Source organism: Ixodes scapularis, unplaced genomic scaffold (genome assembly GCF_016920785.2).
Source record: "Ixodes scapularis isolate PalLabHiFi unplaced genomic scaffold, ASM1692078v2 PGA_scaffold5__190_contigs__length_132052651, whole genome shotgun sequence".
NCBI lineage: Eukaryota > Metazoa > Arthropoda > Arachnida > Ixodida > Ixodidae > Ixodes > Ixodes scapularis.
The window spans coordinates 104,724,355-104,749,683 of NW_024609880.1; positions in this window are offsets into that span (position 1 = coordinate 104,724,355).

The following is a 25,329-nucleotide window of genomic DNA, read 5'->3' on the forward strand; positions in this document are numbered from 1 at the left end:
ATTGTTATGAGCGCTAAAGATGTGTCTTCACACAATAAAGTAATCGGAAAAGTAACGATTACTTCTTTAAGTAATGTCCAATTACTTTTGCCGTCAAGTAATCAAGTAATCTAATCGAATACTTTTTAGCCAAGAGTAATAGTAAACGTAATCGATTACTTTTTTTTAGTAACGTGTACAACATTGGTCTCTACTCTCTTGTCTAGAGCAACGACCGTCTGCTCGTCGGAAAGAGACAGAAGAAAGGAGAAATAGACCATACTTGCTGACCTCCAAAAAACCGGCTATTCAAGGATTTTTGTTCAACGCGTCGCCCGTCGACAGTGCTGCACGCGCAATAACCGTGGATCGTCGGGTGACACACAGCCCCGCCCCATCGCGCGTATCAGCGTCCCCTTTGTAAAAGGGACGAGCGAGACACTGGCGCGCGTGCTGCGAAAAGAAGAGATCCAAGTGGCGCACAAGCCAGTGTCAACATTAGGACGGCTCATGCCAAGGCCGAAAGATCGCCTCCCAAAAGAGAAAGCAAAAGGCGTGGTCTATAAGATACCGTGTGCGGAGTGCCCCGCCGCCTACATCGGCGAAACTAAATCTTTTCCCGAACGCATGCGCCATCACCAGAACGATGCGCGCAATTTCGATCGCGAGCGTAGCGCCGTCGCGGAACATTGTGAGGTATTTGATCATCGGATTGATTTCGGAAACGCACACGTTATAGACACGGAGCCACATATTCGAAGACGCCTGTTCTTGGAGTCGTGGCATACCCAAAATACACCGGGGAACATTAACAGATCTCTCGGGGCCTTACCATCTATTTTCGTCCATGGCCTGCGTCACGTTCACAAAACATCACTTCGGTCGAAGACGAAGGAGAGGTAGAAGCTCGCGCTGCCCCATTCCATGTTTAGTCACCCCTGAAGAAGGAGTCAAGTCGACCCCGAAACGTTGGGAACTCTTTGTTTCTAAACTTTTGGTTTGAGTTTTCTTTTTTTCGAATTGTTCCCCAAACCAGACAGATTTCTGTCGAAGATGTTTACTTTCAAGTTTTAAACGTGCTGTGGCTTTCCTTGTGTTTGTCTTGGAACGTGTGTTGAAAATATAAATTTGAGTTCCCGTGGTGTTGAAAACCAGTACAAGTTAGGCACACCAACTTTGCAATTTTACAAAAAAAAAAAAAAAATAAGTACTCACCGTATAATGTTAATATACTTTCAGTATATGAAATACATTATTAATATATGTTTGGTGTATACTGTATTTTATCCGCGCGGTCCGAGCGTCGAACCCCCTCTGGCCACTATGCAAAATAAATGTTTAATACAGTTTCATCGAAGTGTAACGTTGGTAAAATTTCAGTGAATAATTTTTTATTAAAAGTTATACGAGTTGTACTAGCACAATCCGTCAGTCCTACATAAGTCTTAATGGCTAAATTGACAGCACAGAGGTGGACAGTAGTTTTGAAGGGAAAATTTCTAATACATTTTCGTAAAACCAACCCTAAAATGCCCATGGGCCGGAGCGATCGAGGTGCGCCAGCTTCACTTCACTTTATTACTTTAGAGACCCCCCACCACGGGGTATTACATAAGGGGTGGGTTCACGTGGATTAGTTCTTGGGTGCCATAAACATTCAGAGAGACATATGAGTTGCTACATTGTCCATGAAGGTTGATGGACAGGTGACGGCAACGATGTTGTGGGAAAGGCCGTTCGAGCCTGAGGCTGCGCCGGGAAAAAATGAGGAAAAAAATGTGACAGTACGGGCGCACGGGCGTGCCACTTGGAGCGGATGACCACTGCGTTGAGAAATGCGTGCCGGCGCTATGATGCAAGGCATGGAACCAAGCGGAGAATATTAGAACTTGTGAGACAAAGAAAGGGTGGTGATGCGACGACGGGTACAGAGGCTAGACAAGCTTGATTCTGCCTTCAGGGAAGATATGCTGACCTTATATGAATACGAGGAATGAATGAATCTAGTAGCGCGATTTTGAACTGCTTCGAGTGCATTTATAAGATATACTTGGCACGGGCTCCAGATTGCGGACGCATATTCCAGCTTTGACCTGACAAGTGACTTGTAGTCGAGTAATTCAATATGTTGGGGGGCGGATGGGAGGTGAAGTTTTAAGAATCCCGATGTTTTGTTTGCAGATGAGATAACATTAATAAGATACTTGCGCCAGGATAGATCGTTGCACAGAGTAACGCCGAGGTATTTATATGACCCTACGATTTCTACGGGTATGTCAGCGATATCGTAAGGGAAGAGAAGAGGATTGCGCCGGCGATGAAAGGCCACGAGTTCACATTTATTAGTGTTTTGCTTCATAAGCCAATCGTCACACCATTCTTGTACGTGATTAGGGTCATCTTGGAGAGATTGTTGGTCAGAAACGTTAGTCAAAGAGCGATAGATAACACAATCGTCAGCAAAAATACGGATATGACCAGACACATGAAGCGGTAAGTCGTTAATGTATATTAGGAACAAGAGGGAGACCAAGGACGGATACTTGGGGGACGCCTGATGTAACTGGAAGTGAATGAGAGGACTGGTTGTTAATAAGAACAGACTGAAAGCGATTGTTCAGTAATTCTTTAATCCACTATAAGATATCAGAGTTTAAATTTAACTGAGAAAGTTTTAGAAGCGAACGTTTATGGGTTTCGCAAGGTCCAGAAGAATGACGTCAGTCTGTAGATTAGAATCAAGATTAACATGCAGATCATGAAGGAAAATAGCCAGCTGGGTTTCGCAGGAAAATCCTTCGTGAAACCCGTCTTGCGACGGGTGAAAAAAATAGTAGAGTCCAGGAAAGGTATTACTTGGGAGTAGATGACGTGTTCCATGATTTTTCAAGCACGCTCATTCAAGAGATGGGACGGTAATTTAGCGGAGAATCTTTGATACCTGATTTGTAGATTGAAACGACCTTTCCCTTTTCCCAGTCCTCTTGTATGATGCCTGTGGTGAGGGACTGAGTGAACAGTAAGCACAAATACGCTGCGCTCGCATACTCAGTATTTTTTAGGAATTTAGAGTTGATTTCATCTACGCCGGCTGACGATTACAGTTCGATATTTTGGATTACAATGGAAATGCCATCTGCGAAAAAAATTACGGGGGGCATTGCTGTCACTATGCTAGTAACAAACATGGGCCATGACGTGTACGGTTGTTCGGTGAAAACTGATGAAATAGTGCAAACATCTTTGCTGTTCTCACGCAAGGCAGTAGAGGTAGGTTGCACTATTTCTCCAAGGGGTGCGGTGCCATCGGTACCGAGAAGCCCTCCGATTGCAAACCGAAACTTAAAAACCTTTCGAAGTTCTGCGTTTTTTTTAGAAAACTGTAAAATGCAGCGCGTGCCCCATATCGGACTCTAATTATTTTATTTAGTACTTTTCGATAATGCTGAGCAATTTTTCAAATGGAACCATGCCCTTAAACTCAATATTAAAAAATAATTACGGGAGAATGATTAACAACTTGATTATCCCAAGCTTTAATGATTTTCCTATGTAGGCCCCTGGCCTAGTACCGAAGCGACACAGGCCTTTTTCTAGTGCGATGCGTTGCTTGCACAACATCGAATTGGTCGGACTTTCGTGAAACACCATGTACATATGCATAATTTTACACATGTATATTTATGTATTTGTTTTTCAGAAGTGAATGTCTTCATGTTATATGCATCCTTTGTGATATTTTTTAACAAAAACAGTTTTTTTTAATAAGCACACTTACGAAATTTTAGGTATTCACGAAGTTTTAGGGTTCTTTTGTATGTTCCTTCATATTAATATCTTTATTTTTTGCTCTTGTGCTAGTGATGTATTGCTGTTGTCGTTAATGTACGCGTAGTTTTTCTTTTCATTATTTGTTTGTCTTTTGTTACATCGCGTGCAGCTGTACATTTATTAACACTGCGAGTTGGGCTAGTTGGTACTTATGCGTGGTGGAAAACACGCGAAAAAAACACAGGGACAAAGAAAGAAGCACACAAAATGAAGCGTATTGCAACTGAACTTTACTAAAGGAAACACATAAAAGGAAGAATAAAACCGCACATGGGGCAAAGATGATGGACTTTCATTAACCACCTAAAAAGTTTGCCGTCATTATTGAGTGACCGATAAAAGCCTCCTTCTTATCGGATAAGGCAACAGAAGGATTATTGATACACACATTCGTGCCATGGGCCCTTATCACGAATGCCTCATGTATCTCGCATTCCAGTTTAGTTTTGCATTTTCTCATAATCTTGATACTATTAAACTCGGCACTCACACTTATCACAATGTACAGCCAGGTGGCCAGACGGGGATTGCCTGGTGGCGGTGGAGCGCTTATATAGGAATAAACAGACATTGTTAACAATACTAATGGCAGAAGAATGAAATAAAAATAGCGTCAATATAAGATAGGAACATAGTAAGAAATATACTGGCCTGTAGCAAATACTTTTTTTGTGTGTGTGCTTATGCATTTGGTTGGCACTAATGTCGAGTTCCATGTGTTTGTCTTATTTTATTCTTGCTATACATTCGGTGTACATAAATATGTCCAAGTGAAATAGTGATTTTGATATTTCGCGCATTAAATATCTCTACAGTGATTATTAGAGCGATATTTACTGTGCACCATTTAATTAAAAAAATGCAGAAAACCTAGCGATATTGATACCTCTCTACACAATAGAATTACATAATACATACGAGTGTACATATTTATTTATGATTATATATAAAAAAAGAAATATTGTTGGCCCACGAAATGTGCGTAATGCTTGTGTGTAGAATTAGCTAACCAACTGAATGCACCTGTGTTAGGTAAATTCAAAAAGCGACGACGAAAAAGAAACATATCTTAAAGACCAAAAGACAAAATTAAATGCACCCTTAGACCATTGCAGAAAAACATCTATCAATAAAAGGAAGCATACTATGGAAACCCGTCAGATCAGAGACAAAAACACTTTATATATAAAGAAATAAAGCCTCGTAATAATTGTTTATATTTCTTTACAGTGTGTACATTTTTGGAATTACAAACCTCTCAGTACGCCTCAAGTTTATTTCCTTATTAGCTGCACTTTTGAACCTATACTTTGTTTCAATTAAGTTCAGACGCAGCCCGTGCCATGAGTTAATGGGCCATTAAGACTGCGTCAAAAGTTCCCAATCACGGGGTTCGTCGTGTTTCTGTATCGGTTATATCATCGCTGAACCAATAATAAACAGAAAGGCCCAGTGACCTGCACTTTTGGGGCTGCTTGAAATGATACCTGGGCGTAAATGCGTCCAGTTAGCTAAGGCGGGATATAAGTGAACATTGCTGACTGGGAAATACAGGCATCTTTGCTTCAATGACCCTCGCCGAGATAAGAAGATTGACAGAAACGCAAAATTAAAAGTCAGCCCACTAATTATTTCCCTCCCAGTTTTCTTTCAATTTTAAGGCGGCTATGTCGGGATTTCACGGTAGACAGGACGACGTCTCAAATTCATCTAACTGGTTTATTTAGTCCACCTCCTTATATAGTCTCAGTCTCAAGGTTATCATTACAAAAACACACGGCCGAAGTCTATGCAGGTCAAGCTGCACAGTCTTTACCACACAATGTAAGAATGTGTACGACCTTACAGGTCGACGCGATTAGGCAATATCGATCCTCCTTCAAACTTATACAAAAGGATCTCTCTTCCTTCATATTCCAAATACAGTTCCCACTTCAGAAAAAAGAAACCCACTCTCCACCTGCTACCCCCAAGAAAACACCAAAACGGCCTTCGGGCTGACACACGTCAGACCCCCCCCCCCCCCCTTCCCCCCCACCCTTTAAAAAAATTGTTTTCTTCAGTTATTTTTGACAATTACAGTCCGGGGTTTCCCAGTTCACTCTTCACGCCACAGAAACACAAAAGAAAATTGTCATTTCATTTTTAAAAGTGTTTTGAATTGCTTCCGAACTGTTGCGAAGCATGACTTCTACAATTGCCTAGGGATTTAATCCGCGCAGTCTCCCTTACTATGCCGTTTACACTGTTCCTCTCGATCTTTTTGCATGATTTCAGTCTCCAACAAGAGCGTCGTGCATTTGTTACATTCATGAATATGTATTGCGATTTCCGGATTTCTTGGATTGTTGTTCACATTTCTTTTATGTTCGTTTAATCTGTCATTCATTCAGCGTGACGTCTCTACTACGTACGTAAACCCAGACTCCAATGGTATTTTATACACAACACCATTCTCGCAACATATCGATTTTTTGTGGTGTGCCTTTTTGCACTCACTCACACCTGTATCAAAGGGTGGCAATTTACTTGAAATCAAATTTTAACTAAAGACCGTGTCACTCCAAACTGCCTCGCACATGCCTTCAGGTTGTGAGAAATCTTATGAAAATATGGGATTACAGCAGGGCGGTTCCTTGATTTCTCTTCCGTTTCACACCTGCATTTGATAAACGATTATAATTGTCGTTTGATAAAACTGTCATAATTTCCTACACTAATCATCACTTCCCACTGCCTCCCTACCGATTCAATGATATGATGGACACACGATCATTATAACGCGTTCCTGACCAATGCCTTCACAATCCCAGCCTTTACGGTCTTCGAATGACAACTCATCCTTCGAAAAACCGGTTTCGAATATCCTTTCCGTATTCCCTACATAACCCTTGAAGCACGTGAATACCTAAATACAGAAACTGCAGAACATTTCCCTCTGGTGTTTACACTCTAAACTTCAATTCTGCGACAGTAGACCTATGACACCTTCTATGCGCTCTGGAAGACCTTCCGTAAACGTACATACCAGGATGTCATCTACGTATGTTTGCACTATTGCCATATCCGTGTACAATTCCTGTGGAGTATCGTGGACTGCACGATCCAAAGAGTTAGGTAAATTTTGGCTAACATCGGTGTGACTGATGACCCTATACAAACACCTCCTTTTTGTATAAGCTTCTTTCCTTCGTACTCTACAACCGTTTACTTCCGATAAAATTCCAGGATTCTCAAGAAACGTTCTACTGATGTACCTGAGCCCAATTGGGACTTAACGAGATTCAGCCCCATTGCCTCGCTCACTCTCTGCATTAACCGCGTCTTTTCTAGCGAACAGTACAAGCCCTTAATGTCCATCAATAACACCGAACAACGTCTCCCGTGATGAGACTCCAAAATGTCAATCAATTTAACTTGCATTTAATTTGCATAACTCAACCCTCGTTGTAGAAACTGTTAGACCATTTTCTGATGTATCCCATTCTCAATAATGACCAGAGAAAGGAACATTTTCGGCTTATGGTCTCTTAGAAAAACTTGATGCATAAATTTGAACTCGTTGCGCTCGTGATACCTCCATTTTGCTATATCCTTCAATTCATCCTCATTCAGAACTGCACAAATGTTTCTTTTCAACTTCCCAACGTTCTCCACCCATTCCAAAAACAAAGACGCCCCTTCGTGCGGTCACAGCGTCTTTTTTGTTGGGGGTCTGCTTGGAACAGTCGAAATCAACGTCGGTGTAAAACCGCATGGCTGACTGCATGATGTCCTCGCCTGTCTAAGGGCCTTGGTATCGCTCGAGACGCTCCCTCGCCAAAACGTTCACGAAGTCGCTAGGACGTTTTTAGTACACAGCGCGATGCCTCCGGTTTCAAACGTTCGACCTCGTTAAGTTACACTTGCAGGCACAAATGTGAGCTGCTGGCATCGCCTGAAGGGGTGTCCAAACAGGACACTACAAAACCCGCGACTCCGGCAAATCGTGCCGCGCACTGCCGCGATCCGCTTCCGGCCGTCGAAGGGAAATTTCCCTCCGTCAATTCTTCCCGGGGGGAAACTTCCCTCCGTCAAATCTCCCCCTCGCTTCCTCCACGGCGGCCTTGCTCTGCTCATCACGTGGGTCCGGAGAGCCACTCACACGCTCTGTTGGCTGTCGGTCAATCGCTCAAGGCCTCCGCTCACAATACGGAACCGCGTCGGACGCCATCACGACGAAAGTGAATCTCGAAAAAGAAAGCAGATCCGAGGCGGGCGAAGCGCACCCTTCGACGCAGGAATGTCCCAAATCCACCCGAAGCCGGACCTCCTTGGCCTTCGAGCCGAGGCGACGGCGGTACGCGAGGGCGTTGGCGAGGTGAGACAGACGCAGGTGGCGTGTGACGTCAATCTGAAGTGGAGAGCAGTCGTGATCGTAAAAATTTTCACAACTCCTGCAAACATTTTCACGACTCCGACAGAGCGTAAAAATAGAAGCGTCCGCTTCAATTTTCACGATTTGTCGAAGTCGCGGGTTTTGTAGTGTCCTGTTTGGACACCCCTTGATAAGACGGTGCCTTGAAAAAGGATTCTCTGAGGTTTGCCCACCACTCGTCAAAGTTAAGGCAGGAAGGTTAATAAAGTTTTCATAAAGTTATTATATTGCGCGCTAGAGGTTCAATTGGCGCTAGTGTCTATGAAATTTCCGCGACGCAAATCGAAGTATACAGCAACCAGTCTACTGTTGCGATGCTTCTGCGCATTCCTATGGGAAAACACACGTGTATTTGCTCTCTTCGCCAGAAAGTAATATGGAAAACTTTGGTTAGTTCGGTCTTACCGAATAGTATGTACCTTGATTAACATTGTAAAAGTGTAATTGCTTTAGTTAGCGCATTTTTCTTTATCAGTGAACGATGTTTAACTTCGCTATATTTCAGTCCCAAACAAGTGTTCCGCCCCAGGTGTGTAAAAACAAGCGGCGATTCGAAGCAAAATAACAATCGAAAGGAATTGTCACAAAATCCTGCTGTGTTACATTATTCATGTCACAAAATTCGGCTGTCTTACATTATTCGATCTCCTGGCCTGAAGCATCCTTCCAAGAAATTCGCGGGGTGTGAGAGCTGGGACTCAGCTTTCACGAAAACGAAGCGAGGTTGCCTTTGGGGGAGAATGAAGGGACGAGCGAGCCAGCGTCCTGGGGTTTGGTTTCTTTTTGTTTGTTTTTTCCACGCCTAGGTGCTGGAATGCGGGGGCCCGTTGAAGGCGACTCCTTGAGGCAAAGGCCAGCAGTGTGAGCGGGAAACTCGGAAGCAACAGACGGGGAATCGAAGCTTCAAGTCCGTGGAGCTTAACGGTAGCGGGCCAGGCCCGGACTAAGGAAGACTTCGACGACGAAATGTGTGTGTGTGATTTTGTGGCCATTTCAAGCCGCCCAACCCAACGTAGTACCACCGGGACCATTCCTTCCCCCTTCGGACAGCGCCTCGCAAGACCCTCGCTCCCGGACACTGTGAGATGAGATTTCCCCCCACGGCGCATTTTTCTTTATAGAAATTAAGTTAGCGGTATTTCCGTAGTTGGTTTTTATTCTCATGGGTGTCCGATTGTATTTATTGATAACATTTATACTCCGAAGTTGTTATTTCTTCCATGTTCGGGGAAGCTCCCACGTAAGAGATGGTTAATGCATTGCACTAAGCTATAGACTTTGGGTTTTGCCTGATTTGTTGTGTGTTGAGTGATTTTATCTTCGCCGCCCGGGCACCGGCTGGGTGATGTGCGTTCGAGTCCTGTTGTTTTCGCAGCTCGGCGCTTGTTAACCTTTTTTCTGTTTTTTGTCTTGATTGTAGTATTAAAATTCGTTTCGTTGCAAAACGGTGGCCTCCACTTTTTTGGGAAGACTCCACCGAGGCGTGGACCTATCGCCTGGTCGGCAGTCCTTTGTGTTTAAGCAGAGAATATCAGCAAACCTGTGACAGGAATGTAGAGTGCGTTCAAGGTTAGTCAGCATTCCGGTGACGCTTATGTATTGCTAATATGCCAGTCCTGGCACTATATGAAAATAACCCCGTCGTGCATGAGCGGATAAAAACATTCAAACATTACGAATTAAATGCATGGGCTATGAAAGGTGTCTCTCTGTATTGTTTTCTCTGCCGGGCAGCTTTTATCGAGCACTTGTTCTCAAAATGTTCGAGCGTGCGGGTGATGTTTTCAACGTAGATCAAGCATCTTCGCAAAGAGCATAAAGAGTAAAAGAAAACTTACTTATTTAAAATCGGAATATATTACGTGGCCGTCAAATTATTTTGATCGTAACTGCATGGGTAGTTACTGATCCAGTGTTACTGTACTGGGGAGGAGATCGAACAGTCACGCCTGTAGCGGCACGCTTCAGCTGTGGGGGCAACAAACCGAATTTTCTTGTTTGTTTTTGATCAGCGATATCGAAGATGACGATTCGAAGGCCAGCATTGGTCAGAGCGAAGCGCTCGTGTCCAGGCCGTGCATGACGAGGTTCAGTTTCTTTGTTATGCTGTGTTAGTAAACACCGGGCTGTGGAGACAACAACCTCGATAAAACGACCCCTATAGTTCGATCTCCTGCCCAATAGTTATTACCGTCTCTCATGGTTTCCAGTTGTCCCTCGTTCGTTTGGCACGTATATCCTTAATGATAAAAAACGCTGACGTCGTCTTCGCTCCAACAGTGACGGACAGTGCACAAAATGCATGTATTAAGCCGTTTTAGCACCGTTCTTAATGCAATAAATTTGAAAGACACACTCCGTAACTGACTAACTATTTTGTCTGCCTGACTGAGACTTGTTCCAAGCTACCGGTACGTACGAATTATTTGGGATATTTGCTCTTATGATCGAGCGCAGAAAGAAGGTGCACTTTTTTCCCAGAGATGTGTAGATTTGCATTACTACAAATCAATTTTCGACTTGTTACGGTCGGCTTCAATTTGCGCCAGCACACTAGCACCAGTTGCATCTCAAGCGTACAGTATAATTACTCTACGGGCTCATTGCTTGAGTTTGATTTGCTGGTTGCTAGGCTGTATGATGTAGCCAATATTTTGCGTAGTTGACTGCAGTACGACCTTTCAATTTCCCGCTGCTTTCTTGGCGCATAATAGTAACAGCTCTTTGGGTTTAGGACAGACGGCATCCGAGAGGGAGTTGTCTCAAGCCCTTTAACATACATTTCTTCGTTAATGTCTTCTACTACTTCATATTCTTCAATGAAGCTTGCCGGAGAGCTTGAAGATGGGTCACTTACCGTACAAGCTGATAGTTGTTCACCGGTGCGTCGAAAACAGTTCTGGCAGGGCATATCCGTCAACAGAAAAATAGCACCTTCGGTAGGAGGCTAGATCATTTTCAATGCATCTGCGTTGAGGTTGGTTACGGGCCGAAAATATTGGTTGTGCTATATCACTCGCTTATGTCTTTCAAAGTAATCGGCACAGTACTTCCTTTTAACGCTGAAAACTGCAGCCGTGACTAAAACGTGGACGTACGAAATACGCGTGACCACCTGCGTTCAAGTTCAAACTTGTGTGTTCTTCCTTAAAGAAGTGCGTTCTTTTGCGTGTTTATCTCTCTCCTTCTAATTTTGAATTCTCATTGTTTTAGTATCGACGGCTATGTGAATTTATACGCTGAAAACCATCACCGAGAAAGAGCGCGCTGTATGTATTTTAAAGAAAACGGAAGTAATAAATAGACAATAGAGGTGCTAATAGAACCAGGGTATAAACGAGGAGAGCAAACTTTATGGGACAGGTAGAACAATAGATAGAACTTAAAAGAGATAGCCGCCGACAAAGAGTGCCTCTTTGGTGTGGTTCTTGCGTGCACAAGATAGTGTTCTTGTCGGCAACTGTCAATAATCACAGCGGTTATAACTACAGATGCATCGCGAACCCTGCGTAAATAAGGTTCCGTGCATTCATGAGATCGGCATGATAACGTCAAACGTCGACTGTGTTCGTATCCTTCTCTAGGCAACCTTTACTAAACGGATCCAGACAAGTTTGTGCAGTGAGGTCCTTTGGTGAGAGAAGAATAGTTGGGACAGCAAACCGGTCCGGTACACAGCCTCGATCGGAGGCACGAGGTAAACAAAGCTTATTGTATCGTAGGGCGTAGTCTGAGACTGTCATTGCCCGCCCTCGCGCTCATCAAAGGAACCGGCGTTAGTGTCAGTTCGATGAACAACTGAGTGCTACTCAGAAGACGAGCGTTGAAACCTCGTTCAAAGCAAAAAAACAAAACAAAAACTGTTTGTCTTAATATATATATATATATTTTTTTGAAGACGACTTTCTTTGAAGAAAGCTCTACGTGGCTGTCAGAAATATTTTGTTTCAAATTTGTTAACTACGTAAACAAATTACGACCAGATATCCAACTTTTTTTGGTGAAACGTCGGCTGCCGCTTTCAAAAGATTTACGTTAAACCTACCAGCTTCGCTCCTGTTCGTGTTTCATAGTAAAGGCAATGGCGAGAAGCTTCCTATAGCCATGAAATATTAAGGACAGATTACAGAGCGATTTCGTTGTAGTAGTAGTAAACTTGATTTCGTCCGAGATGTGGTTTAGGGAGGAGGGGAGTGGGAGGGACCGTCCACTTTTTTCCTCGGGCGACGCCCAGGTCCTGACCTTCGGCGGCGTCTTCGGCCACGTGGACGACCCGGAGTTGTTGACCCGTGTCTGAGCAGTGCAGTGCACTGCTCAGACCCGCAGCAGAACTCTACCTTCAACGTGTCCGGGTCCACGCGCACCACCATGCGCCAGGAATTCAAGCAGGGTCTTGCCAAAACCGACGAGATCATACTGTGGGCCTGGGGCTCACCGAGTAGATGAAGCTGTTCGAGCCTCCAAACTTCTTCGAGAAGAACAAACATTTCATTGTCCTCATGGAAACCACGAGGACCAAGGAGCACCATTTAGAGTGGTACGGCCTCGTGGAGTCCAAGATCCGCATCCTCATCTCCAACCTGGAGTGGCACCAAAAAGACAATTCTAATCATTGCTCTTTTGTAGCTATAACAGCTTTTGAAATTATAGTAAGGGATCTCGTCGTCTCAGTAACCGGGCTATCTTAAATAACAGAAGTTGAATATGCAAATTCACTTATTCGCAGTCTGCTTTAGCGATATATTTTGTAAGAACATTCGCCTGCCAGATCTCGAAATATAATATCTAACTCGCCCCGCTCTCATGCTGCAGGTGGCATTACTATAAACATGAGTGGTTAATATGACATCCGCAAAGTGCCTTAGATGTTCTAGGAGTTGTCACGTCATAACAGCAAACTGTTCATGATAAATTGGCTTCTAAATCATCTGTCATTAATGAGGCCGCCCGTAGCATTACGGTGAAGCCAGCGTAGTTGAACCAAGGATTGAGTGACGGGCTTAAATTGGCTTATTTAACTAGTTGTCACAAAAATACAACAAACGTATTACACCCAAGACTTCTTTACACTTATTACACACCTTATAAGCTATTAAAAAAATCAAAAAAGTATAGAAAACGTTTTTTTCTCGAAAAATTGACTTTGAAGTTTGCATAGTTTTAGTTTTTGTACATATTTTAAGCAAATAAAATATGTCCAATAATTTCGGTGAACAAGAAACATACCAATCCATAGCTTACGCAAAATTGGCTACGTATCGATATATGTCTCATTACATAGCTCCTTACCGTCCGTTTGATATATCTATCGCCCTGTTAGTCAAAATTGCTCTCGGTGGCACGTTTGCGATTTTATGCAGAAATAAATAAACAAGTTAAAAGCTAGCAATTTTTTTTCTAAAAACAACCCGCAATGCATACGTATAGTGGAAAAATTATTGTGACTAAGTGAGAAGTCAATAGTGTGCAAATACCGTCTAAACCTGAGCAAAAACCGAATCGCGATTTTCATACATTTTACCCGGCAGCGTTCCATACTTTGTTTTCTTTCGAACCACATATTTCTATTTTTTATTCTTGAAAGGCAGGTTTGTTCACTACAGGGATTGGCACTTCACCTATATTTTTGACAGATAATTTTGAGGACCCACCCCGACAAGGTTTGTCGACTTTAAATGAAGCCACCCTAGGAGATTCCCAATAACAGCTGTCGCTATAAAAAAAAAAAAAAAAAAAAAAAAAAGTTGATTGTGTTGAATGAACGCTGGGACAGGTTCCTTCAGCATAACGAAAACAGTTGTATGCTCGACGTGCTGTGTTTTCTGGAGTGCCCGGTCGACCTTGAAGTTTTACATGTGACTTTACCATACTTGTGAAGCGGGAATATTTGAATGTTGGTTTTGGCATCTCGTTCATTTGCTGTTTTCTTAAAAGATGGTTTGAATTCTGAGCTCATAAATAGCATGCTGGAAAGAGTAAATTCTGCGCATTTTGAAAATGTAGTTATTTCAGATAGGTACAAAAGACAAAGGGGCTCTATTTTAAGGATTGAAATCGCCTCAAAGATTTGTCACGGTAGTAACAAAACGCCGACGGAAAACAAGACGCCGACGGAAAACAAGTCTGTAAACACGTCAATCAAGCAACCGTCAGAATGTGGCACTCAATCGCCGACATTCTATTGTATGTTTTCATGTCTTTTTTTGTTAATTCTTTATATAAAACCACTGACCTATTTAACTTTGACATATCGTACTGTTGGCGATAGAACAGCGGATTCAACATGGACTGAACACCCTGCACAATGTACTTTACTACCTCTAGCTAGTAACTAGCCCTACCTCCAAACGGAACACCGGAAGCGCAACCAGCCACGTGATTTCCGGTGGAAAAAAAATATGAGGTTATACCACTTTCCACGAGGGGGCAGGCGCAACAAAAATTGAAACTGGAAAAGAGCAATCAAGGTGGCTCTAGTCACCGTCCAATTAAACGTTTACAAAAAAAGGAAGCCTATTATTTATAGTTTATTTCAATCCCTCCACATTTACAAGTAGATACATATAAACATACAAACCCCACGTTTTTAGCAGACTGTCGACACAATGTTTTCAAGTGATTATTACTTAATATGGTTTCGTGTGTATTTTTGCACAAACAAGATGGTAAGTGTATTCATAACGTAGATGATTAAACAGCATTCTTGAAAGGCAAATAAAAAATATTACTGCTTTCAAGCCCTGCAATCATAACTACTCAATAGTCCTAAAGTGTTCCATGTTTCCGTATAGTTTCGTATTTGTGAAATGTGGCACTCTTGATTTCGAGACAGAGATGAAAAACAGATGAAACAAGGCAGCCAATTATTTCTAGCTTGATGTGCATACAGACACGGCTCAGAATGTTGATACGGGTGTGAGGTTAATAGCTCTGCGTTTACATTGTCACTTATTTTTAATCAGTGTAATATGCTCTAATAAACTATGCCATATAGTTGCGCAAAGTAAGATTGTTTAATGTGCAACGTATCTTTTATCGTGGTAAAATTAAAAACAAAATAAAGCACCAAAATAGAAATGTAGCGCGCTTCTTTGTGTATCTAGAAAGGTGACTTTTATATCAGAAACTAACGGAGAAGGTCACGGAGACACAGAATAGAATGGCGGCGACTGAATAGCACACTGCGAAGGTTTTTTGATTGACGTGTTTACAGACTTGTTTTCCGTCCGCGTTTCATAACTGTCATAACACGTCTTTGAGGCGATTTCATTTTTTAAGCTGGAGCTCTTGTGTTGCTGTTCTTTTACTTATCTGCAATAACTACATTTTCAAAATGCACAGAATTTACTCTTTCCGGCTTACTGTCTATGATCTCAAAATTACAACTAGTTATTAAGAAAACACCAAATAAAGGTGATGCAAAAACCAGCATCTTCCCGCTCTTTTAGTAGGGTGACATCCCATGTAAAACTTGTAGATCCAGCGGGCACTCCAGAATGTACAGTACGTCTCGTATACAACTGTTTTCCTTCTGCTAAAAATCCTGCCCCAGCATTCATTTTACATAATCAACTTTTTTTTATAACGACAGCTGTTATGGGGGATCTCTTAGGAAAATTGTATGGACGTCCTTCGAGAAATGTCTCGGCTACGTCCTTAATCACATGATTACTCCATACCACTCTAATCACCCTAATCGCTAACTTATGGACGGGGGCAGCGGGGATCGAACCCAGGAGGTTCCCAGCGCAAGCTTTCTAGTTGAGACGCGTTAGCCCACTCGGCCACCTCCTCCCCACGAACTTCCTTGAGTGCCCTTAAGTCTTTTATACTGACCATTTGAGTGCGCAAACTTGTGTTCGTGTATCAGCACGTCAGTTCTTCGCAGTCGCTAGGTCAGTTGCCCGACGAGGCAAACTGCATGAAAGCGACGGGAACAAGCGGCCAAGACGATGAGCGACGTTTCCTAGAAATTAAAAAAAAACTGAGCGACGCGACGGGTGACCGTGAGAAATCGCCGTCGCTCGTCGCAGTCTTCGTCGCTCGTCTTGTCACTCGGTATATCGATTACATGCGGTTTAGCCTTTAAAATGAATGCGGTCGCCGTCGGCGAGAGAGTGCTTCCTTGCCGTGTCCCGCGGCGAACGAAGGCTCTAATTGACGGGGAGTACGGCGGCAGCTGCACTCCTTTGGCGTGCTGCGCTAAAAAAATGCATGCAAAATTAATACCACGTGCAGCTCGCATCTTAATTCTTTGTAGTACACTGACGAATGCTCGCGTTTGGCGGAAGATATAAGCTAATTGAGAAAGACTCGATGAATGCCAAAACAGTTTTTTTTTCCTTAGTCCCAAAGCTACATACACTATCGTAGCTTTGGCATTGTCACGGTTGTGACAATGCAGTGTCACGACCGAAGACAGCTCAATCAGTGTCATTCAACAAGTTCTCAGTGTCAAGTAGGAGGAGGCGCTGAAAAGCTTCTTGGACGACGAAACCCAATCCAGTGACAGCGGCACCGGCTCGTTACAACTATCCTCGGAGCAGTCCAGGTCCACGCACACACTCGCCCCGTCGAGCGCACGAGCGTTAACTATGCACTCCAACACGGGAACACCAGAACTGCACACGACATAAGGCAAAAACGGCAGATTCACATCGGAGAAATAAGCGTCTTGCAAACTCCGACTGGCCCCAACTTGCTTGCCGTACAATGTTGCCAAGCGTCTCATTTGAAAGAAAAACATTGTTTTCACGAATACAAAAATAATAAAAAAAATATAAAAAAAAGAAATTTTCTTGTTTTTGGAAATGTTTTTAGGCTGTGCTACGTGGCTATTTTCATCCCAGTTAAAACCAAAATGAAAATATAAACGCTCACAAACGAATGCAAACGAGAAGGGAAGTAAGTAAGCCGCATGACCATCGCATCAACCATGGCTTCTGCCAACGTTACTAAAACACTCAGTTGGGAAACTCGCCGTCGAAACCTGGGCCGCTGGCGCCCACCGAGACCGAGCTAAATGCGACAACAGCGCCACTCTTTTTCATTTGTCTGTACTATGGTCACCTCGAGCTTTTTGAAAGCTTGTTTTTTTGCATAAAAACAAACGGAAAAGACTCTTTTTGTATGAAATTTATTGGAGTTTAGTACCAAATGATGGGTGCGTGATGTTTTTATCATCTTTAGTTCGCAAGGTTTTGCGGAACAATTAATATTGTTTTTATAAAACCCTGCCTCAGCGGGCCTTTCAGGTAGCGCGTCCCGACCTAGGTGCATTTTAACTTCAGTGGTTCAACGCGGCAGCGTCCGCCGGGGAGACGGGGGTTCACCCCTGTCAAAGCCAAGAATAGAAGTCACGTGCAGTTTCTCGAGTGGCCGCTGCGGGAGAAATGGTGGCGTTGTGTTCGTCATTAGCTCGGTGCTCGGAGACAGATTGGGGCCATATTTTTAGGGCTGTCTCTATGGGAGTTTCCCAACTGAGTGTTTTAGTAACGTTGGCTTCTGCGCTCGCTGTGGCGCTGGCAACGTTAAGCGCTGGCCACTGGCGCTGGCTTCCACATCGGCTGGTACGGAGGCTGCAATCGTTATAAAGTCAGCTTCAACCCTTAAACATGCACCCTCATTATGGTGTACTAGAACTGGGCAGTGTGTCGTCCGCGCCGAGAACCAACGGAGGGAGGAGGTCGGCGCAGCGATGAGGGCGCGCAAGGACGCCAGGGGGCGCTGCGGGTAACAGGCGTGCTCCTTCCCGCTCGGATTGCCGTGTGGTCGTACTGCGTGTGATCGCGTGGTTCGCGTCGTCGGCTTGTTTTGCTTCAGTTTTTTTTCTGTTTTTAATGGTTGAGTGAAATGAATTGTGATCGGTGCCGTTCAGTGGGATGTAGACAACGCGTGCAGTGACGGAAAAACGGCGGGAGAAGAGAGACGGGACGTGTTTTGTGTCGGGGCAGTGATTTCCCTACACCACTCCGCCCTTGTTTTTCCGAAAGCACCCCTTTAATTCGCAACGACTCTTATATTCTCAATGCCCCCCGAACCCCCCCTACCTAACCTCAATTCCTAGGGCCCGTGCCGGGTTGCAACAGTGGCTACCGGTCCTGCAAAGAAGCCCGTTCCCTTTTTCGTGCCCCTCTCGAGTTCGATCGGCGTCAGTCGACGTCCCGCAACATTAAAAGGAGAGACAGGGAGACTCTGCTTCATATAATGACGGCAGTCATGACAGTCGTCCTCTACATTTTTTTGTTCGGACTTTTTGCACTCTAAAGTTTCTGCTAAATCGGTTTTATAAACACTGGTTCGGACACACTGAAGGGTCCTGTGCACGCTGACTGCATCAGAGAGGCTTGGAGAAGTGACTGTGAAAATGTGACGTTAAAGGTTATGGCCTCACATCAGCAAGTTATTTTTTTACCTAACAGCTTTAAAAATATGAGGTTTGGCCCAGCACTCCGTCTCTTCAATTAGGCGGTGCTAAGAGGCCTCTTTTTTTACCGCAAGAAAATTGAAGGGTATTATGGCCCAGTGGAGATACTGAGTCTTTTATCCTGAAGATGTCGAAGCTCATCAAGATCATGACCTGACGTTGGAGAATGTAGAGGTACAAAACGCCACAGGCGCCGACTACGGGGGAACTCGGGAGCGCCCCTCTCCCAAGCTCTCGGGAAAAGCAAGTACCGTCGCCTCCGGAGTCCTTGGGTGCACCTCATTAATCTCATCTGCGCACCGGCGCCCAGTGTATAATTAAAAATTTATCTGTGTGCCCTGGTGCCCACACATATCAATATAGCTGGAGCTCACTGGATAAATAAGAATGTATCCACTGTGGTTACTACCAGAGCTGGTTGAGTGGATACATTTTTCTAACTATTCGCACAGTAATGTTTAAAGACCCCCACGTAGTAACAGCAAACACGATAAAGGCTAGTGCTGAAAATTCCTTCGAAAGCCCGTGGAAGTAGTTGCGAGAGTCGACAGTGGCACCTCCATGCAGCCTACGGAAGTAGACGATATAATCTGTTTTGGAAGCCCCATTCTGTTTTCCCAAACGTTGAAACAATTCATTAGGGCAAAGCGCTTCAACCACGGATTTCATTGATCGCAACTACAGTGACAGCGAAATTATAAAGTCACAAAAGCACACATTTCTTTCGGTATCATGCCATCAGCATGCTTATCCTACGTCATCCAGGGGATTACACACGTTTGGGAAGTCTCTTTCAAGAGAGTTCCGAAACGTTTCCCTGGGAGATGGATTTCCCGCCTATTCAGAACGCAACATTGTTAGCGCGAACAAGCGATCGCCGGTTTTTCTATGAGAAACCAAAGGATCTCAGCAAAGTTCTAATTGTTGGGGAAAAAGCTCTTTCGGGTCTATAATGCACGTGATAAAAGTTCGTCCTCACTAATACTCTTTCGAAGTAAATTTGACAAAGCGCCAATGTCTTGTCCGCGCTAGCAGTGTCGGGGTGTGTACTGTGGCGTCCTGCCCGAAGATGCACGTCTCGGGCAAAGCATTTGACAACGAATTAGTGCGATAAATAATATGGGAAACAGCAGAAATAAAGAATACCGTAAAGAGTTAGCCAAACCATACGAAGCAATCGAACTCGTGCGAAACGCCAAGCCAGCCAAGCGCTACCGCTGCCTGTGCTCCGCACACCGGCAGCAGGCCTACTACACATTGCGCCCTCTCGCGGCCACCGATCCGGTCATCGCTGAAAGCGCCCCCCTTCCGCCGGCGCTCGCTACACTGCCCACACTCTAAGAAAAAAGGGAGGAGAAAGGTAGCAAAAGCGACTGTTCCTCCTTGTTGCGGACAAGTTGCCCAGAGAAGGGAGGAACGGCAGTTCAGATGAAAGGAGGAGGGCGAGTTCCTCCTTGTTCAGTTGGCGCAGGGGTAGAACATCGCGCTACTGACCAAGTGGTCAACGCTTCGATCCCCAGAAAAGTGTTTTTTTTTTTTTTTTTGTAAAGTTTTTTATTATTTTTGTTTACCAAAACATATATAAACAAACCCAGACCGATGAAAGGAAAATTAAAGTCCTTATTATTCTCCGAGACGTTTTCCTCCCCCAGGCAGACCGGAGAAAGCTTTCGCCCTCCCGACCCATCTTCTTTCGGTTTCGTTTTTCGAGCACATCGCGCACGTTGTTTAATAAATTAATGTTGAGTTGATTGAGCTTCAGCGGCAGCGAAGGCCGCCTGTAATTCCGTCTTCTAGTCCAAACGTGCAGAACATTTCGGTTGCATTGACATTTTTACCACTAATTTTATCAAACGAGCTAACGAAGCCGCTAGAAACAGCGAAGTTCCGGAGCAGTGCCAGCAGCGCTACATACACTGGGTAAGACGGCCGTCTCCGATTTGCGGGACACATGCGGAACTACAGCCTGCTACAGCAGCGAAACCACGAGGAACTGTGTCGACGTTTTCGACGTTATCGAAATCGCGGGAACTGGGTCCAAGGAAGGCAGGTTTTCCTGCCGGCTGCCTGGGTGCCTTCCGCGCTGAGTTCGGTTCCGTCGTCCCGTGCCGAGTGCCAACCGGCATTCAACGTGATTCTTCTGCGTGTCAGCAACATCGTCAACGTGGTTCTGTATTTCTTCGTGTCAGCGACATTGTGATGGCAGTGTTGTGGGTTGTGAACAGAAGACTGGAATTATCGCCGATGTGACCGTGTGTTCGCGTATTAGTGCTGTAACAACAAGATGAGATGACGTAAACTGTCGCGCATTGATGCCGCTGGTCGGGCCGTTATCGGAGGGGCCGGGGTGTCGCAGGATGACATTCCGCTTTACATTAAAGAGTTTAAAACACTTGAGGGATTAGGTGCAGTCGATCGACGTGTGGATAGTCATGTTGGAACGCTGGTCTGAACGGTAAGCTCCTATCGTACAGTGGCCAATGTGACTCGGTCCCCGAGAGCGATTGCGCTCTGGGGAAAAGACAACACTACGAAAGTATGACGGAAAGTACGTATATTTATAATGGAAGTTTAGCATAAAAAAAAGACAGGCAAAATCGAAAAAAAACAAAAAACGCTATCCTTTAATTTACTGTTTAAATATATTACGGTTCCTGTAGAAACTGCCCTCTAAGTGGCGCGCTGGGATGAGCGCTAGACGTTTTCGAGCTCGCAACGGCGCAGCTCCGTACACTTAACAGTTGTCGCAAGTCGCGGCTTTCACTGCATTCAAGTTGATCGAAAAGCGATTTCTGTGCCCGTGAAGCATCACTTCCAGCTGAGTGGATATCCGCTCTAGAGAGATTAATTCAAGACGGCAGTTGCAGCTTTGCGCGAACAGCACAAATAGAAAAACGAACACCACAATATAAATACTGGCTACGAAGGGCCGTGCGGGAAAACAAACTCATGGCTTGGAACCACATTGAAGCGGCTCGATTTATTGGCTTTCAAATAATTATGGCATGATCGAGCGTCTTCTTTTTAATAAGAGATTCATCCCTTGAGCCATTAAAAATAGCCCCAGATGTATGACATTGCTGGGAAAAAATAAACATGTTAGGAATATTTTTTTTTTCCTTAGGGAGTCACCGAAAAATTTCGTACGTTCAAAACGACCACTATAAAAGACGGAAACGCAGGGTTCGGTAGTAGTGATCGGGATAGTGTGCTGTTGTATTGATGTTTGTATGTGCGATGCCTGTGTATGCGTTCAATATATGTTGACCTGATGTTTGTAGTGTGCGCAACGTGTCTTCATGTGTTGGACATTCCGTAGGAAAGGAAACGCAATTGTGGCGTAAGGAAATAATATTTTTTTGTAAAACATGAATTGGGCGGTACCTAGCGCCACCTAGCCTAGCTACGTGCGATTACTCTGCTTGACCCTGCCATCTGGTGGCAAGCGATTTAACATCCTTTTACGCTACGCGGCTACGCCATAATTTCGTGTTACCGTGCTGAGATAAGCCAAGAGGTTGCTTCGGATTTGCTTTTTTTTGAGAGCGGCTTTTGGTTTTGCGGGCGAATGTTTTTCACTCCTCCGTGATGTGCGGTTGACGCAACGGTTGACGAAGGAATTGTGGCTCGAGGAATAGCAAAGGTAGGACATAAAGTGCGCGAACTGAGCGCCGGTTGTCTCCGTTGAACATCGCAGTGCTGACGATGAGAAGACTGAGTGGCTGCATGCTTTCGGAACGTAAGTTTCTTTACCTGCAGGGGTAAAGAAACCTCGGAAATAAATACAGTTCGCGGAAAGCTCGTTCTACGTTTTTATTTCCTGCTCCTCACGCTTCGTGCAATAGACTTAGTGTTCTCGTTAAGCCTTACCGAGCTCGATTTGCTCGATTCGTGGCCGCCATAATGAGATGCAGTCGACGGAGGAACTTTTCCTCCCCTGCTTAAGGGACGAAAGTTTCTCCCTTTCTGAAGGAACATATGTGTCAAGAGCGTTCCTCCCTTTAGGGAGGACTATACTGACCCTTTTTTCTAAGAGTGCAGTCTTCTATAGTCAGTTACAAGTTAAGAAGGTAGCGGCAAATGCCCCTCAAAGGGAATCAGATATCCCTCCGCCACCTTTGCATCTGTTAAGAATGGAACCTTCGGCGACCTTCTTCCGAGTTTCAACGCTGCGGAAACGAGTCAAGACGAGTTCGGGACCGTCGCCCGCTTGTCGGGGCCTGCGCGAAACGAGTCCCGACGAGTCCGGGACCGTCGCCTGCGTGACGGGGCCTGCGGCAACAAGTCTCAACGCGCCCGTGACGTTAGCGGGACGTGTGTGTGTGCGTGGTGGTTGGTGCGCTCGGGAAAGGGAGAGAGGCATGGCCTAACTGCGGAGAACTTTGGCTACGTCGCACTGGACGGCGGACTTGGGAGGCACTCACTTGTTCGAATTACGTTTTAGCGAACGCCCACGTTTCATCGAACGACACTTTAGCGAATAGTCGGACGCCGCGAAGCGGCGTTTTCGGGTGGGCCAAGTGAGTTCATATTTTTGTAATGAGTTGCCGCAGACTGTCGCCGCGAAGCGGCGTAAAGCGCAGCGCGACGGATGGGTTAACGCGCGCCCCCGTTATTCACTAAAACGACCATTCGCTCAAATGTCGCCGTTCGCTAAAATGTCATTCGCTCTTGTGATATGGACCCGGCGGACTTTGCTGCATCGCACTTGACGGCGGGTTGCTGCATCGCTTTGGCTGCCCTGGCGGGGAGTGAAGGAGAAACGGACCCTATATAAGGCGGAGCGCGAGGCTGCTCCGTTGTTCTCTCGGATTTGACGACTGTATCGCTACCACGTAATTAAACCGTTCGTTACGTTACCAAGTCTCCCACCTCCACTGAACCCCTGGGTTCTTCACTTCGGAGAATGGACGTCGTCTCGAGCCAGGAAGCTTCGGGACGTGCGGCCTAAACCCCGCCTCGAACACATCCAATAGCGTCCCACCGTTTCCGTGACGTCGCGGACAACGCGCGAGGAGGGTCTTGCCTTTCTGTACATATTTGCTTTATCTCTCGACTTTGACTTAGCACTGTGGAAGCCACGAGAGGGAGATTAGAGTTCTCCCCCACCGACGGAAACAAATACGACTTTCGGGGATTAGCTTCCCCCCCGATGGATACAAAGGCTGCTTTCAGGGGCTCGGTTTTCTCTCCGATGAATACAAAGGTCGCTTTCTTAAAAAGTGGGATCGGAGACAAGTGGGAATCCATTGAAGCGGAACAAGGAGCGTTTCCAGTGAACTCTTCTTTCGACTGCGGAGAGATTTGAAACGGGCGCATCACACTTGTGGGAGGAGCTTCTCCTACCTTCTTGACTTGTAACCGACTATAGTACACCATACCCTCATGCAATATCTGACGCTACGATTGCGTGTGGATACCTCCCTCTGCGATACGAAACAGCAAGTACGTAGCTATCGCTGGCAGTCGGGTATGAAGCAAGCGCCGCCATCTTCCCCGCGCTTTTGCGGTAGTAAATGTTTAGTAAAAAGGTAGTAACGCTCAGAAAAAGAATGGCTCAATTTGCTAACTTTTTACTACCTATCGCGCGTTTGAGGTAGTAAATATTTAGTAAAAGGTAGTAAAAGTCAGAAAGAGGTATCTCCTGCAGTTACTATCTCTTTGCTAGCTTTTTTTTTTTTTTTTTTTTTAAGAGTGAAGAGTTTGAGCAGGCAAGATGCCTCCTTGTGCAAGGAGCTCGCGCTTGTAGCTTAGTAGTGTTCTTGCCATTACTGTGAAAAAAACAGTGAGACGCCAATATTTAGACGAATCAACACTCTGTCCAGAAGAAAAGGAGAATGATGCAATATACGTGAAGAGGTTATGTGAGCAGAATTCCTCTTGGAGCGGGAAAAAATCGACGATATGAAACACATTTTTATGGCACATGGGGCGCACGAGGCATGGAAATTTGGCTTCACAGCCATGGGGTGCTTCCGGGCCGCTACACAGAGAGCCGCATGCTGCGTGCGGTTCTCGGGCAGCGGGTTTGAGACCCCTGCTTTATGGGGCTCCGAGATGCTCTCCCTCTTAGCGACGAACGATTGCTGTACTTCATGGGTTCACTCACTGCTTCCAATATGTCTCTAGGGTCCGAATGTTTTCTTTCCTTATTAAATCAGCGGCGGTGGCAGTCGCTGGGAGCAATCACGTGAATAAGCTCGTAGCAGGGACATTTCTTGATGGACGTCCATACAATTTTCCTAGGAGATCCCCACTGACACTGTCGTTATAAAAAAGTTGATTGTGTGATATGAATGCTGGGGGAGGATTTTTAGCAGAAGGAAAACAGTTGTATGCGCAACGTACTGTGCAATCTGGAGTGTCCGCTGGACCTACAAGTTTTACATGGGACGTCACCCTACTTAAAAGAACGGGAAGATTTGAATGCTGGTCTTGCCATCACCTTTATTTGCTGTTTTCTTAATAACTAGTTGGAAGTTTGAGATAATAGATAGTATGCCGGAAAGAGTAAATTCTGGGCATTTTGAAAATGTAGCTATTTCAGATAAGTAAAAAAAAAAACAGCAACACAGGAGCTCCAGCTTAAGAAATGAAATCGCCTCAAAGACGTGTTATGACATTTATGAAACACGGACGGAGTACAAGTTTGTAAACACGTCAATCAAAAAACCTT